Raw genomic sequence first — 14,374 nt, forward strand, 5'->3', positions numbered from 1 at the left:
ATTTTTACATGTATCCTCTTACCTAATTTATTATTCGGACTTAGAATATTAGTATTTTAATGCATGATACATTTAAAAATGAAATAATTTTAAGATTAACATATCACTGCTAATTAACATTAAAATACATGCTAATTGTATCATTTAATTACTAATATATGCCCAAGTTGATTTCATAGTTTCTAAAAAAATATTGATGGAAAGTAAAATAAATATTTTTTGAACATGAATTTATCATATATTGAAACGGCATAAACATCAATGTTCTATCAGGAAAGCACAAATAATTTCTTAGCAAGATCATTATGAACAATATTTATGTAGGTTTTGAAACTATTATTTAAACTTTTGTGATTTAAAATAGAAGTCAGATGTGCATATTAAAAGATTAACACATACGTACAATTCTAAAGAAATTTCAAATTTAAGGAAAAAAAATGTCTTATTTGCTCAATGTACAAAATTGGGCGAAAATACTTTTGAAATTTTAGGAGAAACAAAGTTTGAAAGTCATCAAAAAAATTGTATAAATGAGTAGGAAATTGTGGGTCCGGGACAGAAAAAAAATAAAATATATATATTTTGCCTAGTTCGATTGTTCTATGTATTCATTCTCCTAATTCCATGCTAGTTTAGGACAATAATAGAGGAGCTAGCCAGGGCTAGAGCCTAAGCTAGCCCCTCTTATGTTTCGCCCTTGGTTTCAATCCATGTTGACAAATAATTTGCTTTTGTCATTTCAAGCAAGAGTTAATTTGCTTTGAATCATATTCAAGTGTAAGTTTATTTTCAATTTTTGTAAAAAAAATATATGTGTTTGTATTTTTCGATTTAAAAAATATTTTTGTATCTTTGGACTCGTGTTTTTTCTCAAACGAAAATCAATAAAAATATTAAAAATATAGTATTAATATATGATATTTGTGTTAGCGGACCGGTTACGGTGGCCGGAAGCGCAACGGAAGTCAAAAATTTTTAATTTTAAGCTCAAATTTTCGGCCACCAAGTTTGTGTGCAACATTTACATTCAAACACCATAAAACATTCATAGGGTGTTAGAAAGTTTTACCTATCAACCTCTTGAGATTGATGAATGGCTCCAACTTTGTTGTAAACAACAAAGCTCTTCAAGGTAGGCAAGTCTACAAGCTCCTCCTCCCTTTCCTTCAAAATAAGGCCCACCACTAACTAGGTAAACCCCCTCATATTTTGCACTAGAAAAATATGAGGAGTTTTCAAAGAGAAGTGCAAGAATTCCTCAAACAAGATGAAGAGAAAAATGAGTGTCAATTTTTCGGCCAAGTGAGGGGAGAGTGAAGGAGTGAATGAGTTGTCTTGGTGTGTGAAAAAGTAGTGACCAACTTTTGCATGCCATGCAATTTTTTAATCAAAAGTAATCCACAATCTTTCACCTCCCAAGCATGCATTCTCATTTGGGCTTGTAACAATTACAAGGCCCATGGACTTTTATTTAAATGTCCCAAACATATTTGAAGCTCATTTAAAGTTTACTTGATTTTACCCAAGCCCACTAGTTTAATAATTATTTCTAATTGGGCTCTACAAGGCCCAATGTAATTTAATTAATTCAACACTTGAATTAATTTAATTATTTGGACTCTACTAGGTCCACTAGTGTTAAATTAATTCAACACTTGAATTAATTTAATTTAGTCCATAATAATGTTTATGAAAATCACAATTTACAAATACATTATTTACTTGGCCAACTTTTAATTTTAGGAACACATTCGTAAATTAAAAGTTACATTTCTCTCATAGAAGTCATACTTCTATTTTTTCTTTACGCTTATAAACACATTTATAAGGTTGAACATTGAACTATTTTACTTCTCATCGGGATTTACAAAGCTAGTACTTGTGTGGCCCTCAATGGTTCATTGATACGACTAGCCGTGGGTTCACATCTCCATGTGATTAGGACTAAACATGTCCTTATATGAGCATACCACAATTGCTCCATTCTTATTTATCAACCCCTTGATAATAAGAACGTCAGAACTCAAGTCTGATATTACCCAACCAATCATGTTAAACGCCTAGCAGCATCGCTTACATGATTCCCTAGGTATCAAATGATAGTGGCTGCAAGAACCATTCAATTATGGTCAGCGTACAGTACGGTCCCTTCAACTCATATATCCCGACCGATTCGACAACTATTGGTTTATCGAGAGTTGTCAATGAATCGATACTATGTGTCATGTCGTAGTTGCATCGATGGTGTAATCTATGAAACCCCTTTCATAATTACAACCATACTCTGATCAGAGATTTCAAACTACACGCACATGAAAACACATAGGATATCCATACCCGTAGGTAAGCGGTGAATCCCCGACTACAATGCATCGACTCCTATATGTTTCGCCGTAACACTCAACCTTGCCACCTGATGACCCCATAAGATTCGGTAAACAAGTCAAAGTGAAACGCTAGCACATAGAGTCTCAATGTTGTCCCGGGTCATAAGGACTAATGATGTACAACCATAAACTAGGACGTTTCCACTCGATAAGTGAGAACCACTTGGAAAGTCCTTTATGGAGGGTTGTTCAGTGCACTCTACCAGTAGCACCTATCTGCATGCTCGGACATCACAATGTCCCCTACCAATGAAACATGGTACTCACATCGCAGATACTAGTCTCTAACTCGAGCGGCCTATATCCTTCTTATTGGCGGCTGAATCGACTAGGAACCGTTTAGAATATACAGTATTCCAAATATGAGTTTCATGATACTCATTATATGAGCATCTCATATTCTTTCTACTATTTGTATATTCAAGGACTTTATCTATGCAACTAGCATGGGTATACAGATAAAGATGCGCCAATATAATAAATTCAAATATTATTAAAATAAAGATCGTTTATACATAGAGTTTCATCGTGAACACTCGGCCAACACTTGGCTCGACGTGCACCTACTCTAACAATCTCCCACTTGCACTAGAGCCAACTACCCATATACTTCAAACCCATTGATTCGCGATGCTTCTCGAATGATGGTCCTGGTAAAGGCTTAGTTAGTGGATCAGCAACATTATCTGCGGAGCCGACTTTGTCGATCGACACTTCTCCTCGTTCCACAATCTCTCGGAGGATGTGGTACTTTCTCAATACATGTTTGGACTTCTGATGAGACCTTGGCTCCTTCGCCTGAGCTATGGCTCCCGTGTTGTCACACATCACCGGGATAGGAGCAACTCCATTAGGAATGACGCCCAACTCTTGGACGAAATTCCTAATCCAAACAGCCTCCTTTGCTGCAGCCGATGCAGCAATGTATTCTGCCTCAATGGTGGAATCCGTAGTACTGTCTTGCTTGAAACTCTTCCAAGAGACAGCACCACCATTGAGCATGAATATGAATCCGGAGGTTGACTTCGAGTCATCGATATTGCTTTGAAAGCTAGAGTCGGTATAGCCTTCCAATTTCAGTTCTCCATCCCATAGACCAAGAACAACTTATTGGTCCTTCTCAAATACTTGAGGATGTCTTTCACAGCTTTCCAGTGTGGAAGACCAGGGTTGGATTGATATCTACTCACTACACTTAGTGCAAATGCCACGTCAGGACGTGTAGATATCATCCCATACATGATACTACCAATAGCCGAAGCATACGGAATTCGTGTCATCGCCGCTATCTCTGCATCAGTCTTGGGAGACATAGACTTGGATAGGGACACGCCATGACACATTGGTAGATGTCCTCTCTTGGACTCATCCATCGAGAACCGCTTCACGATGGTATCAATGTATGTGGAATGGGTGAGACCAAGCAATCTTCTTGATCTATCTCTATAGATCTGTATTCCCAATACAAATGATGTTCACCCAAGTCCTGCATCGAGAACTTACTTGCTAACCATATCTTAGTTGATTGCAACATTCCTACATCATTCCCAATGAGTAGAATGTCATCAACATAAAGAACAAGGAGTGTCACAGCACTCCCACTGACCTTCTTATACACACAGGGTTCCTCAGGATTCTTAGTAAAACCAAACTCTTTGATTGTACTATCGAATCTGAGGTTCCAACTCCTAGATGCCTGCTTAAGACCATAAATAGATCTTTGAAGTTTGCATACCATATGCTCACTTCCGATAGATGTAAACACTTCAGGTTGAGACATGTAAATCTCTTCCTTAATATCCCCATTAAGGAAGGCAGTCTTGACATCCATCTGCCATATCTCATAGTCATACCATGCAGCTATGGCTAGCAAAATCCTAATGGACTTGAACATTGCAACTGGAGAAAAGGTTTCCTCATAGTCAACACCTTGCCTTTGAGTATACCCTTTTGCTACCAATCGCGCCTTGAAGGTCAATACCTTCCCATCCGCCCCAAGTTTCCTCTTGTAAATCCATTTACACCCTATGGGAACAGTTCCCTCAGGTGGATCCACAAGATTCCACACTTGGTTCGAATGCATGGAACTCATCTCAGATTCCATTGCTTCAAGCCATTTGGATGAATCGGCATCAGATAATGCTTCCTTGAAGGTCCTTGGATCACATCCAAGGTTAGGCTCATCATGGCCCTCTTCAAGAAGCAGACCATACCTCATAGGTGGTTTCGAGACTCTCTCGGATCTTCTAGGAGCTTGTATCTCCTCACTTAGCTCATTGGGTGTGGGTTCTACAACTGTGGGTGTCTCTCGAACCTCTTCGAGTTCTATCATCTCGCTTTTTCTATCCAATAGAAATTCCTTTTCCAAAAAGGTTGCATTCCTAGAAACAAACACCTTTGTTTCTTGGGGATGATAGAAATAATATCCAACGGAATTCCTTGGATATCCCACAAAGTAGCATAAAATGGATCGACTATCCAATTTATCTCCCACTGCATGCTTCACATAAGCAGGACACCCCCATATTCTAAGATAAGAATACTTGGGAGGCTTACCCATCCATATCTCATATGAAGTCTTGTCAACTGCCTTTGTATGGACATTGTTCAACAACAGTGCCGCTGTTTCAAGCGCATATCCTTAAAAGGATGGCGGCAACTCCGTGAACCCCATCATAGACCGAACCATGTCCATCAAAGTCCGGTTACGACGCTCCGAAACACCATTCAACTGCGGTGTAGCGGGCGGAGTCCACTGCGAGAGAATCCCATTCTCCCTAAGATATTCTTGGAACTCGGCACTCAAGTACTCACCACCTCGATCCGATCGAAGTGCCTTGATACTTCGTCTCAATTGCTTTTCTACTTCACTTCTGAATTCTTTGAACCTTTCAAAGGTTTCAGACTTGTATTTCATCAAATACACATACCCATACCTCGAAAAGTCATCGGTAAAAGTGATGAAGTAGGCATGTCCATGCTTAGTGGTGATGCTAAGCGGACCGCACACATCGGTATGGATCAAATCCAATAACCCTTTGGCTCGCTCCGCATGGCCCTTAAAGAAAATTTTGGTCATCTTTCCTTTTAGACAGGATTCACAAGTCGTGAGAGCATTAATATCGGACATATCAAACATGCCAACTCCCACTAGCTTGTTCATCCTTCTTAAGGAAATATGTTCTAATCGAGCATGCCATAATTGTGCCGAATTAAGAGTATCTTGTTTGCGCTTATTTGTTGTTGTTATTGCTTGGACATTGTTAAGTGGAATATCTTTCAATTTTAAGGTGTAGAGATTGTTTTCAAGTTCTCCGGTACCAACTAAACATTCATTCTTGTAAATATTGCAAACACCTTTGCTAAATAAACAAGAAAATCCATCAATATCAAGCATAGGAATGGAAATAATGTTTTTAATCAAGTCTGGCACGAACAAAACATCTCTCAAAACAAAATTAAAATCATTGTTCAAATGTAAATAAACATATCCCACAGCCTTGGCAGCAACCCTTGCTCCATTGCCCATCCTCAAGAAGGTCTCACCTTCCCTGAGCTTCCTACTTCTTCTCATCACCTGCAAATCATTACAGAGATGTGAGCCACAGCCGGTATCCAATACCCAAGAAGTAGAGTTAATGGAGATATTTACTTCAATGTAGAACATACCTTTGCCAGAACCCTTCTGGGCAAGATATTCCCTGCAGTTACGCCTCCAATGTCCAGGCTTCTTGCAGTGATGACAGATGTCAAATGTCTTCTCAGCCTTGGCTGGCGCGGCTGCCACAACGGGACCCGGAGTTTGCCTCTTCAAGGGCACGCTCTTCTTGGGACGTTGGAAAGAACGCTTCTTTCCCTTCCCATGTGGATCGTTCTTTGCGCCAGATGAAGAACCCACATAAAGAGCCAGCTTCTCCTTTTTGATAGTGGACTCAAAAGTCACAAGCATGTTCACCAACTCTTCAAGGCTTGGCTCAAGCTTGTTCATATTAAAGTTCACGATAAAAGGATCAAACGAGCTAGGCAACGACAGCAGCAGCACATCCGTGGTCAACTCCGAAGGCAAGATCAGATCCATGCTAACGAGCTTGTCCACGAGCCCAATCAACTTTAGGCCATGCTCATGGACCGAAGCCCCATCTCGCATGCGTAAAGTGATGAGCTCCTTGACTGTGGCATGCCTTAGAGGCCGAGTCTGCTCACCAAAGAGCTCCTTGAGGTGCAAATGAATGTCAGCAGCATTCTTTGCATCCTCGAATCGCCTCTGCAGCTCATCGTTCATCGAAGCCTGCATATAACACCTTGCCTTCAAGTCATGGTCACACCATTCCTTGTAGGTCTGCAATTCCTCGGGAGTGCAGCTTGTCGGAGCCTCAACAGGGGGCGACTCAGTTAGTGTATATGCGATCTTTTCCGAGTTTAGGACTATTTTCAGATTTCTTAGCCAAGTGAGATAGTTAGGTCCGGTTAAGACATGTTTTTCGAGAATAGCGGAAAGCGGGTTGCGAATTGATGACATTGTCAAAGATTTGTACTGAAAAGTAAAACAGATAAATGTTAATGACTATTTTAAAATATAAGATATAAAGTTTGGACTTTTACTTTATAAATTATCGCTCCCACTGTTTTGACATTTTCACTACCCTCTAGTGAAAAAGGGAAACACTTTCCTCAGAAGGTACGTAAGGTCCTAATTAGCGAATTGTGATCCCGAATAATATCAGCCAATCACAATTCCTAAAAGGTAGTTTCCAATTGCATTGCCATGCAACCCTCTACGTATACTTTTGTCTCATGTTTGATTAGGACCCAATAATATGACGTCGTTCATCTTTACGTGTCAAGCCTAACCCATCGATATTGAACCTTAATGGACGGTCGCCATGAGTTCCCTCAATAATATGAGCCGAAATCATGGAAGTTCCACGTAGTTCACATCACCATGTCAATGGATGTCACAGCTTTTCGGCACCCAGGGCCCCCAATAATATGAGCCGAGCCTCGAGTACGGGTAGCGTTCATCATGCACCCATTGTCGATGGAAGACAAGGAAATTATAAACAAATTTATAATTCCCCTTTTCGGACTTGATATTAATTTTGAATCTTATTCAAAATGAGGGTTTTTAATTTTGAAAAGTCTCATCATTAATTTTATTTTAAAAGCTCGCCATGTTTGATCGTATGTTTGCCGGATTCATGCAACTTTGTTATTATCATAATAATAACGCACATACTCAATATTTATAACATATCATGCATATATTATAAACAGTAAACAAACAAGGATGATCAATCGCCCCAAAACTAATGGCCCGTGTGAGCTAAACACGGGCCTAGATCCAATCCTAGGGTAAATGCACGGGATGTAAATGCAACTATTACATTAGCTTCCAATATTTACATGTCTTCGATCTTCATCTTCCAATCTTGATCATCCACTATTCTAATATTTACAAATAAATATCCATGGCACATAGGGATACATCTCATGGGGTGGGAACGGGCCATAAACCAAGCCCACTTTATAAATTGATAATTATTACAATCATTCAACACAAAATATCATAGCATACACCTAGCAAATTGGGCTTGGGCTTTTGATCATCCTTCATGCATAATATCACATATCATACACCATCAATTAATTATCACAATAATTAATTGATCCAATATTATATATCTTGATCCAATCACTAACCGCCACAATTATAAATTAAATTAACAAAGTATACAAACACTTTTGTCTACTTTCAAATTAATTTATTTATAATCGAATTTATTGTAAATCACAATTTACTATAAATAATTAAAGTCCTACTTCAATTATTTATTTTATGAGAAAATATATGCAACAATTGTAAATTTAAACTTAAGGGCCCAAAACTCATTTTTCACCTAAAATACTTTGGCCCATTTAAATTTCACAAAATATGTTAGCCATCCAATGTCCCAACAACTCAAGGCCCATGACACTAAGATTGTCCAAAACATTATTGGAAACCCTAGTCGTCATCCCCGTCGCCGGATTCCGGCAACACCCAAAAAATTTTTTTTTTATTTAAAAACTGAAAGTTCGGGCTGCCCCATTTGCTGCCCGAAATTCTCGGGCAACCCGAGATTCACGGGCAGCAACAAGCTGCCCGAAATTTTTTTTTTTGTGTTTCAAAAATTTCGGCCTTCATGTATACCTTGCAAAAATATTTCTCAAGCGGTTAGAAATCGATCTCAACATAATATTACGTAAATATTACACAAAAACCGTAACCTTAGCTCGGATGCCACTTGTTAGGGGATCGGTTACGGTGACCGTAAACGCAACGGAAGTTTAAAAAATCAAATTTTTCATCAAAATTTTCGGCCACCCCTTATAATGTTTTAGCAAATACAATAAAACACAAAAATGACATTCATAGTGTGTTTAGAATTTTACCTATCAATCATAAGGATTGATGTATGGCTCCAACTAAGGTGTAAACACCTTAGCTCTTCAATGGTAGAAACTATCTTCAAGCTTCTACTCTAACAATTTGTGTATCAGTTGTTTCAGATCTGATATTGATATATGATTTTTGAGTACTCAAACGTGTATAAAAACTATTAATATTATTGGCAAACTTATATTTTCTGATGAAGATCGGTACAAAACATTGAAAATATAATACTAATATATAATATTTGAGTACCAATTGTTGTTTCAGATCTGATACTAATATATGATTTTTGGTTATCAAACATGTTTAGCAAATGTTGATATTAACAAAGTTATTACAATTTTATACTCAAAATCTTATATTTTTTAGCAGATTTTAAAACAACTGATACTCAAATATTATATATTATTATAATTTTTTTTAATTTTATGTAGCGATTTTCATACGTGAAAAAATTGTGGGCCCAAGGACTGTAGAAATATTTTTTGTGGATCAGGGAGTACAAACACTTATATATATATATATATATATATATATATATATATAAGAAATGAAAGCAAAATTAAATTTGGTTCTGAGGATATAAAGCAAATTCACTCTTCAATTAATTAGTTGACCTATTTTTTAAAGACTTCAGTTTAAGTTTTAACATGACATATACAACGAATATATATGAAATAAATGAAATAAATTTCACCGAACGTATAATTTCACCGACGTATACATAAAAAAATTACAATTTTGAAATTGTTTTTTTTTTTTTTGTTATTTTTGTCTTTTGATGTACTAAATTATAGTCTTGTTTATTGTCTTTCAATATTTTGCAATTTTAGATTTTTTTCTGCTAAAATGCCGATAAAGCATTGCATATGTTTGCGGCTTTGCACCACATCGGCAGGGCCGTGCTTATTAAGAGGCAAATGAGTCCAATGACTCAGGCCCATCTCTTTTTTTGGGCCCAAATTTTTTTTAAAAATTATTATATATAATACTAGTTACTAGATAGCCCAAAAACAAGTATTTATTAAATGAAACTTGCTTAGCATGTTATCGATTTATTCCTCAATCTTCTCCAATATTCATCTGCAGACAAGCCCTAATCGACTCCAGTCGTTGCGTCATCTCTAGGTTTGATTGAAAGACTTGTGAGGAGCTGTAAGTCTATTTTCTCGTATTTGCTTTGTTCGAGCTTCTAATTTTTTATTGTAGTTTTTTACTTTCTTCAGGGCTTTATGTGGTATCTATAATCTACGCTTTTGAGTGAAATTTTGGTGGTTGTAATACTTATCCGGCTTTCAATGTGTAGTGTATTTTCTGTTTTAATTCAAAGCATTTTTTCTCGAAATTTTGGTCACGAGTCTTTATCAGACTCTGTTGTCTCTGTTTGCTCATGTATTTTGTTTCGCCCCACGTATGACAAGTTCTCTTTCTTCGTACGAGCTATTTGTCTGTCTCTGTATTAAAGCTCATCAAAACTTTTCTCCGATCAACCATATCACAAGAAAGATTGAATGGATTGACTATGTTATCGATTGAGAAAGAAATTACAGAACAACTTGATTATACAGACTTGATTAGTATTTTTAGCTCTAAAACTGTTAGGCAGGTTGTTTTTTAGTGATCATTTTGGACATGTTTGATATTTTTATTTATTTAGTTTTTTATATTGTCTTTGACGTATTGATTTAATTTGAAAAATTGATATGGAACAAAAAAAAATATTAACACACATTATGATCCGGAGGCTTGTTTTTAAAAGTTAGACTCAGGTCCCAAATATTGTTAGGATCGGCCCTGCACATCGGTGTCGTATCAACATCATATGACTAACTGTGCGAAAAATAAACAAATATAATAAACTAATACTGAAACTTGATAATATGAAAAAACACAAACAAAGCAAACATGCAATACATAATTTAACCTTCACTCTACTTTCTATATATACACACACACTTGTGTGTCGAACGCTACTTCCCCAAAATTTAACGGTTTGCATACAAAACATATCCATATAAAACAAAGCTACCCATTGGCCATTACTGTCTTATTTCTGAAACACCATTGATGTCGATAGTTTGGTCCTTTTCAGATCACCTTAAATTACTTTTTTCAACTACTCCAAACAATCTTTCATGGGTTTTGTTTAATTTTCTTGATATATATCTCCACCTGCAGATTAAACCCCATCATTTTTTTCAATACTAACCACTAAACCCGTCGACCTGTTCTTGGTTTTCAAACTTTCTTTAATTTGTCTTCTTGAAACTCAAGCTTCAAAAAGATGGACCGTGAGGGTAATATATCCGATTTCTTCGGGGAATCTGCGTTCTGTGAAGCTAATAATGTCTACAACGCCGCTTCCCCCGACGATATTTTCAGTATTCTCGAGGCTTTGGACAGTGGTTCTGATCATCAAACCGAATTTTCAGCCTTAAACAATGGTGGAGAAGACAGTAAAGAAAGCTTCGAGTTTCAAACAGTTTCTGCAGGTTATTCTCCTTCTTTAAGTGGTTTTTGGGAATCCGAAGCCGAGGCCGAAGCTGTGGCTGCGTCTCCGAAGCCAAAGAGACAAAAGTTGAATTCTGCGACAGCATCTTCTAATTCTGGAGAAGGGCAGCAGAGAATATCACACATTACTGTGGAGAGGAACCGTAGGAAGCAAATGAATGGGAATCTCTCCGTGCTTCGGTCTTTGATGCCTTGCTTTTATGTCAAAGGGGTACGTATATATGTTATTTTACCCTTTTTTTGCGAGTTGGAAGGGTATTACACAATTGTGGGATTTGTCCCCAAACTTAATATTTTAGTGTTAGATAAGTTACAAATCATCGGTTTTATCATAAAGTTATATTTAGTGTTACATCTTTGTTAATGTACCGTGAATTATATAATACATTTCTCCCTTTTGGATACTTGGACTAAAACTATGTTTTTCTAGCAAATTGAAGAACTATTGCTAATTGAAATAATGCATGTTTCCCAGTTATTTAAACTTAAAGTTAGTTATAATTTGTCCTCCCCCAAACTCCGGAAATTATAAGAAGGGATAAGCCAGCGGAGACATATATTTTTTGATAAGGACAACTATCACAAGTCTCGTTAAAGTTTACTGTCTTAACTCGGTCCTATCGATACATTAAAATAGATATTGCACAAGTGTCTCAATTCGTCGTCCCTATATGTCGGCTTTACGAAAAAAACATCTTTTTTCTGGTAATAGTTTTTTGTGATGTATGTTACATGGCTTAAAATATTTATTTAAATCGCGTTGTTACTCAGTTACGATTTTTGACAAGAATTATTTTTGTTTTAGGGTGACCAAGCCTCAATAATTGGAGGAGTAGTGAATTACATCAACGAGTTGCAACAAGTTCTTCGTTCCCTTGAAGCCAAGAAGCAAAGAAAAGCCTACAATGAAGTGTTGAGCCCGAGGACCCTCACCCTTAAGCCCACGAAAACCACCATTGAGCCCGAGGTTAGGCCTCCCTATAAGCCCGAGGACCCCTCAATCAAGCAGCCCGTACAAGCCTTTGCTGCACAGTAATCAAACATATTATCTCAACTCACCGTCACTTCCAAGCCCCGTGGACCGATCACCATGCAATTCGTCGACTTCATCGATCAACGACAGTGTTAATGAACTTGTGGCAAGTTCAAAATCAGCTGTAGCTGAAGTTGAGGTGAAGTTCTCGGGCCCGAACCTGCTACTCAGTACAATGTCGCTTCGTATTCCAGGCCAGGTGGTGAAGATCATATCGGCCCTGGACGAACTTGCGCTGGAAATCCTCAAAGTGAGCATCAGCACAGTCGATGAAACAATGCTTAATTCTTTCACCATTAAGGTACCTAAAATTATTTAAAGCTGAAGTTGATTAAATATATTCTTATATATTTGGTTTTAAATCAAATATATACATTGCATCTTATTTTTTCTGGACGACTCAAGATTAATTGAGAAATAGACATGACAATTTCGAAACGGTAAACAAAATTCTGACACAAAAATTAAATGAACATAATCTACACTTCCACAAGTCTTTGTCGCCTTCTAAAGTAATTCTTTTTTTAAAAAAAATATTTACTGTCTTTTGCTATATATATATGTGTGTGTGTGTGTGTGTTATAGAGAATGAGAAAAAGTTTTGTCTACTCGTTCCATTTTGAGTTTTGGTATTGTAACTTTCTTTTTTAAGCATTTGTCCTATTTCGTCAAAGCGCTAACGTGTCAACAAAATTTATTTATGTGGCAACGAAAAATGCTGACTTGACACTATGAATTGTTGATGCATCCGTTGTCATGTCATCAATCGAGCCAAAACAGTCAAAAATTAAAAGCTAATTCATCAAAACCAAAATTTGAATACTTAGTACACTAAAACTCAAACTATGATAGATTAGTAGACCAAAATAGTTATTTTCGCTATCGAGAATTTAATTATTTTTTACTCGGTTAAATGTTAAATTTCTTTTTATCCTAATTGATCATGCGGGATTACGACTAACGATCGTATAATTTGTACCTTATTGATGTATAGATTGGAATTGAGTGCCAACTTAGTGCAGAAGAATTGGCTCATCAAATTCAACAGACTTTCTGCTAATTTCGAGTTTTCGAGCCCGAGCTAATTTTTCAGCTGAAAATGCTTCATTAATACGATATTTAGAAATATAGTCGAGTGGTAAAATTTTAGCTCGGAATATTTATTGGTGGAAGGGTTTTTTGTTTTGTTTTTTTCAATAAAGCAATGTGGAAATGTATTAGTTAAAACCATAATTGCTGGTTAGTGATTAGTGACATGTATTCATGCAGTTCTAGGTTAATTAAATCCTTAATTAGTCAGAAGATGTAATGATTTGTATTTGAATTATATTCAACATCTTCTATTTACAATGAATTTATTGAAAAGCTTATTTTTTCTATTTTTTTTTTTTAAATACTAGTACGTATGATTATAGTCAGAATATTTTAATTTCCGCGGAATATTTTGGCAGTTGCAAGTTAGCCTTTTTGTTGGGGTAAATCTTTAATTTTAATTTATTTATTTATATTGTTTTGAGGCAATTACCGTTTTTGAGAGTAAAAAAGACAATCAACCAAAATGGATAAATTTATATAGACAAAAACTTGTGTGAGAGACGATCTCACGGTTGGAATTTTTGAGACATATGTCTTATTTTGGTCATCCATGAAAAAATATTATTTTTTATGCTAAGAGTATTAATTTTTATTGTAAATATCGGTAAGGTTGACCAGTCTCACCGATAAAGATTCGTGAAACCGTCTCGAAAGATACCTACTCATTTATAGGATGCATAAACGACATATGTAGAGGATATTTTTTCAACTAATTTTTCCAATTTTTTTGTTTTAATCTTAATTTGTCAAACTTTAATTATAGTCTTTTAACTTATAATTTATAGTTGTTTTGATAAAATTGAATATGTGATTAGATATATCAAAACAGATTAGTTCGACCCAATTGGCCTAAGCCACCTTAGCCCGCTACTAATTTAATTTTTTTACAAAATGACTTACCTTTTAAATCTTTTT

At 36.3% G+C, this 14,374-nt stretch overlaps 1 pseudogene; it reads left to right on the forward strand.

Moving 5' to 3' along the window:
* The first annotated feature begins 10,863 nt into the window (after nucleotides 1-10,863).
* On the forward strand, nucleotides 10,864-13,700 carry LOC142532001 (transcription factor SPEECHLESS-like; annotated as a pseudogene).
* Nucleotides 13,701-14,374: the final 674 nt, after the last annotated feature.

The sequence above is a fragment of the Primulina tabacum genome, chromosome 17 (assembly GCF_025594145.1).
Source record: "Primulina tabacum isolate GXHZ01 chromosome 17, ASM2559414v2, whole genome shotgun sequence".
Classification (NCBI taxonomy): domain Eukaryota; kingdom Viridiplantae; phylum Streptophyta; class Magnoliopsida; order Lamiales; family Gesneriaceae; genus Primulina; species Primulina tabacum.